This window comes from Pteropus vampyrus, unplaced genomic scaffold (genome assembly GCF_000151845.1).
Source record: "Pteropus vampyrus isolate Shadow unplaced genomic scaffold, Pvam_2.0 Scaffold21, whole genome shotgun sequence".
In the NCBI taxonomy this organism is placed as follows: Eukaryota; Metazoa; Chordata; class Mammalia; order Chiroptera; family Pteropodidae; genus Pteropus; species Pteropus vampyrus.
In genome coordinates this window covers 12,215,908-12,222,287 of record NW_011888802.1, presented here as the reverse complement: position 1 = coordinate 12,222,287, position 6,380 = coordinate 12,215,908, and positions in this window count along the sequence as shown.

Genomic DNA, 6,380 nt, shown 5'->3' with positions numbered 1-6,380 from the left:
TTATCTTCTGCTGTAGAACAAGCTATCCCAAAACGTAGTGGCTTAATACAAGCCTTTTATTATATCTCATGATTTTGTAGGTCAGATATTTGGGCATGGCTCAGCTGGGCAATTCTTCTGTCCCACATGGCATGACAAAGGTCATATGGTAGTATTCTGCTGGTGGATGAGCTGCTCTAAGACAGCTTTAATCTTTGTGTTTGGCACCTTGGTGGGAATGACCAGAGGCTTGAGTCAACTGGTGCTATTCATCAAAGCATGTTTCTAATAGGTGGTCTCAGAGAAGTTGGAATTTTCACATGGGAGCCCAGACCTCCCAGAGACCAAGAGATCCAGATGGAAGTTGCGAGGCTCTCTCACAATCTAGACTCAGAAGTTCTAGAATGGCACTTTTGCAGTGTCCTCTTGGTCAAGCAAGTCACCAAGGCAAGCCTGGATTCACAGGGTGAGCTATTAGACTTGGCCTCTCAGTGAAAGAGTAACAAAGACTTTACTTCGATCTTTAATCTACCATAAAGTCTGTAGCCGTTGAGCAAAGGTTGCTAGAAACAGCTAATTAAATGTCTATGGCAGCACAAAATTAAAAGGTTCGCACTCTTAATCCTCAGTCTGTCATCTCACCTCCATGTAGTCTTAGTTGTAATAATTCCCTGAAAGTAGTACAGTGTGAATGTTCATAGTAGCTTTCCTCCACAAGCAAATTTTGACTCTAATTGTACCCTAAGCACTATAGAGTCACCCATGTATTGTCCTGCCTTGAAGACCCCTGCCTCAGACTTCCAGACAGACCGTCTCAGTCCCAGCTCAGAATCCCAGAACTCTACTTGTCTAAAAGAAAAGATAAAAAACATACCAGTTTTCAGTTTGTTCCAGTAAACTATTCTGTACTTATAAATGGAATCAGCATACTCTGCAGATAATAAAGGATGTTATCTACCCCAGAATGAAAACCTTTATTTCTGGGGTGAAGTGGAGCAAAGCTGTCCGTGTGTGAGGATTATATTTATTGGCTTTTCTTTTGATAAAAATAATACAAAAATAAATTTTGATGTAAAATATCAAATACTATAGAAGTATATATATCAAATATGAGTCAGCTCATGTTGCCATAACAAAATACCTGAGATGGAGTGGCTTAAACAACAGAAATTTATTTTTTCACAGTTCTGAAGGCTGAGAAATCCAAGATCAAGGTTTCAACAGAGTTTTCTCTTCCTGGCTTGCGGACAGTGGATTTGTCCTCATATGGCCTTCCTCTGTGTGTGCACTGGGAGAGTGAGAGAGCTCTCTTGTTGTTTCTTCTTACAAGGACATTAATGGTATAGGATCAGGGCCCCACTCTTATGATCTTATTTAACCTTAATTACTTCCTTAGAGGCCCCATCTCCAAATACAGCCACACTTGGGGGTAAGGGCTTCAAAATATGAATTTGGAGGGGGGACACAATTCAAGTCAGTCCACAGCAGAAGTTCAGAACAAAATCTTTAAGTGCCCCTTCACCTACCCTCTTCTCAAGCCCCTGTTTTGTAACGCAAATGCAGCTTTTTGAAAGGGACTTATCTTGGCACACCTGAGAGCTTTACACACTACTCCAAGTTCAAAGAACTCTTAGAGTAGAAATTATGTCATTCATGTAAAAGCACTAAAAAATAAAAGAAAAAAGTGAGTTTTTGAGTGTATCCAAAAAAATATATCAGTCCTTTAAGTATTCCATTTATTTTATAAAAATATAAAAGTATTTATTGATTTAATTCAACTGTACATTTTCATTTTGTAGTCAAGGAACTTTAAAAAACAGAGGTGAAACAATTTCTATGGTCAAAACTTAAAAGCTGTTGCCTTTGCTACAGACATGTCCTCAATAGCAATTTAAAAGTAAGGACTTAAATTATGACTATATTATTCAGGAGTAGACTGTATGTGAAATATCCTGATGATAGAACCTAAGAATGTGGGAATTTTGGGGATATCAGAAACATTATTTAAGTCATCTCATTGCCAACACTACTCTAGACTTTATTAATATAAATTAGTTAAATAATTAATTAAGGTTAGCTTAATAATCCTGTACCTGAATCATGCAGTTAAATACTCAACCTCTCATTGGTTATGCACACAGACTTAGAGCATGTATCTGATTCATTCATTCAACAATTAATTGAATGTCTATTCAAGGCCAGTAGCCTTGTTAGGTGTTGAGATGTAAAGATGGATAAGATAAAGTCTTTGCCCATAGGATGTTTAAAGTTAAGTAAGGAAAAAATAGATGAGTTAATAGTTGCAACCAAGAGGTACTAGCACTAGAATAATAGTTGGTCCAGGTTATGGAGAAGCATAAAGCAGAGTAGTCAACTCAGTCTCTTGGAGGTATGTTTACAGAAGAAGCAAATCAAAATTCTTATTAACAAATCAATTAGATAATATTTTCTTGTCAGGTTGTTGCCAGCCACTTAACTCATTCCCATGTGCTCTAATCGTAAAGGCAGAATTTTATTAAAAAGCAGGCCCTATGACCCCCTTTTGCCTCAAGAAAATAAACAAAGACACATTTTATCAAATACAGGGCTTTGTTTGACAGCAATAGATGTATTTGCTAGTAGACAATGTACACCCATAAATGTCAAATACTGTTTAAAAGTGCATTGAAAAGCAATGCTGCAGGCATGTGTATGATCATAGAGTCTGGCCACTCCTGACAACTGACTGGAATGTGAAATTGAAGGCTGATAATGAACAAAGGAACACGTCAAATAGGAAGTTAGTGTATAAAAACACTTTAGTGCACAAACAAAGCATTAAGATACAATGCAGCTCTCCAAATGTGGGTGGGGTTGGGAGTCCACTGAGGTTATGAGTCAACTTTTCAGGCAGCTGGAATGATTAGGTGCAGATTGCTATCAGATCAAACACCATTTTTTAATGCTTCTGGATTCCTGCCTTTGGCCCTCTTATTGCATTCAAGTCACAAAAATTAGAAGGAATTATGGCACTTGCTTGCTTGTGGGTTATTTTATGTTGCCTCTAGAAAAGGGGAACGTTATGTTGCTGGGTAAGACAAACGTCCTTATTTAGGCATGGACTGTATGGAATGGCCTGTCCTCAACACATCCAGCACTGAAGCTGGACCAAGCAGTCACCCTGTCCATAGGTGGTGTAAGAAACTAGGGAAGTCTACAGCCATGCCACCCTGAACAAGCCCAATTCTGTCTGATCTCAGAAGCTAAGCAGGGTCAGTACTGGTTAGTACTTGGATGGGAGACCACCTAGGAAGACCAGGTACTGTAGGCGTAAAAAATAAAAAAATAAGAGATTGTAAGATGACAAGGTCCTTGCAATCTGTGAAGTCAACCAAGGGTTGCCTTGCCTAAAAAAAAAAAAAAAAAAAAAAAGAAAGAAAGAAAAAGAAAAGAAAACAAAAGAAATGAGGGAAAACTAGCCCAACTATCTAGTCCTTAAAGATGCAGGCACAAAGGCTATGGTTCCTAAAGCAAGATGAAAATAGCACAGTGACATAACAGCAGGTAGGGGCAAATAGTCCAATATAATTACCAGGCAAGTGTGTTAGATGGAGGAATTTATACCAATGGAGTTTTTCCTCTACTATGTAGAGTTTGTAGACCCAACCAGGTAGGGTTCTTATTCTAAAGATAAAAATTGGAGGGTTTGGTTGGTCAACAAACTTTCTAAACTAAGAAAAGCATAACCAAACAGAATTCCAGAAAAATATGCGGATGTTTGTCACTGGGTAGCAGTGGGACCACAGCTGAATTAGATCATTAAAAGCCCCAACCTCTGAAAAGAGTACCATGTCCCTCCCCCCAACTATGCCATACATTGGTAAGAAAAAAGACAAATGCCTACTATTATAATTTCTGTTCAGCAATGAACTGAAGAGTCTAGACAGTGCAGTAGGGCAAGAAAAAGAATTAAATATATAAGAATTAGAAAGGAAGAAAGAAAGTTCTCAACATTCGCAGACATGATTTTGTATGTAGAAAAATTAAAAGAACCTACAAATAAATTACTTGAATTAAAAATGGTTTCACAAGGTTGCCACTTACAAAGTCAATATACAACAATTGTATTTTTATATATCAGCAACAAACAGAAAATAAAATTATTTAAAAAATATTATCTTTAAAAATATATTTTAAAAACATGCTATTTATAATAGTTTCAAAAATAGCTTTAAAAACCTAGGAATAATAGATAAGTAAGAATTCTACCAGAAAACTATAAGATATTATTCAGAGAAATTAAAGAACAACAAAATTAATGGAGGGATGCTAGGCTCATAGATTAGAAGCATTAAAATTATAAAGATGTCAGTTCTCTCTAAATCAACCTAGAGATTCATAGCAATCTTAATTAAAAGGCTTTTAAAAATATTTGTGTTTTAGTAAATCTTAGAAGTTTTCATAACAAAAAAATGTGTAGCTATGTGTAGTGACAGATGTTAACTAGACTTATTGTGGTGATCATTTTACAGTGTGTACAAATATCAAATCATTATGTTGTACTCTTAATACTAATATAATGTTATATGTCGATTATATCTCAATTAAAAATTTAAAAAGTAAAATGTTTGGGTTTTTAGAAAATATTTGGAACCTGACAATCTGTTCTAATATTTATATGGAAATGCAAAGGCCAAGAAGAGTAGCCAAGATACTTTTGAGTAAGAAGATGAGAGGACTTGCTCTGTTGGAATTAGGATAGTGCACTATTAGTGAAAAAAATTGAAAAATATGAAGCGGAACAGAGAGTTCAGAAACCAATCCACATCATATGGCAATGGTAACACTAGTGAGAGTGTAAAAAAGCAGTCTTTTCAATTAATGGTTCTACAAAATTAAGTATCCATATGGAAAGTAACCGAACATTATACTGTACACAAAAATCAATTTCACATGGACTCTGGAAATGGAGAAATAGCTCCTACACGACCAACTCTCCCATGGATAATAATAATAAACGGGAAAAATATAAAAAACAACTCTGAATGCCTGAAGAAAAATCAAAAGCAAAGAGAAACACAAGAGGACACACCTGTGTTTGCGGGGGAAAAGGAAGGGTACAGCAGTGGATGAATTTCCCACATTGTTAAATAAAGCTTTTTGCCTATAAAATCTCTTGCACGTGTACAATAGACAAGAAAAAGAATGCCTTTATCAGCCAGTACACATGGTTAAAAACTGGAAATTGGAGAGTTTAAGCAAATCACGGTGGTATATTTACACCATTGACTATTCGATAGCATCTAAGATGAATAAACTTAATGACATGCAGTAATATTGAGTCCAAACACTATAATTAAATAAAATATTTCATCAATAAGATTATACACAAAAGTTTTAACTTGAAAAAGTTTTCATAAGTTAAAAACAAATTAAAGTGAAAAACATACTTTTAAATAAAAAAGTTTATATGGCTAAATAAAATCAAGGGAATAAAAATAATTAACACTGAGTTAATGGAAGCAGGTATGTTCTTTACTGGGAAGATCATTTGGTTTGATATAGGTTTATCAACAGATTTTATTTTGGAAGGCAGATTCATAGGTACTTGTAACATTATTAAATAAACAAATAAATGAATAAATAGCCCACCGATAGAGCAATTATAAATAAAAGTGCATCATGAATCAGAAATTTTGATTAATTTTGTGCTCTTAGAATTTACAAAAGAAAGCTAGAGAAGGATGAGAGAAGGAAAGAAAGGGAAGGAATAAGGTAAGATGGACAACTAGGGTTTGGGGAACAAAAAGACTGAGATTAGATATTATTGTTATGAGATTTCCTTTTAGCAGCCCTTGGCTATCAGAAAAAGGGTAGGGATGGGGTTCATTCAGGGCTGGCAATTGTTCAGGGTCTGCAGAGGGAGGCCCACGGCGAGAGGGATAGTAGATTGCAGCTGAGACCAAATCCGTGCTGACAAGCACAGGAAGTTGGGGACCCTGGCTGCTCAGCAGCTAGGACAGGACTTTGAGAGACTCTCTCTGGTGATTTGGGTGGTGTTGTTGTGATTTTGCAACTCATTATTGGAGAGGGAGTAGGGCACTGAATGAGTCAGAGAGGCTTGAGGAAGTAGGTGGAACTGAGAATCTGAGCCAGGAAGGGGTTGAGCCTCCAACTCGGAGTGGAGATGGTAAAGAACATCAGCTTAGTTCAAATCCCATTTCTTCCAATTTTGGTTGTGTGACAAGTTTGGTTGTGTGATAAGTAACTTTTGGACAAGTTACTTATTCATCTGCTCCAATGGTCAGTCCCCAGTTGCAAATCGAGGTAACTCTTACCTCATACAGTTTTCCTAAAAACTAAATAAGATAATGTATGTAAAAGATACAGGATCTTAAGAACTCAAGAAATGATGGCTCTAA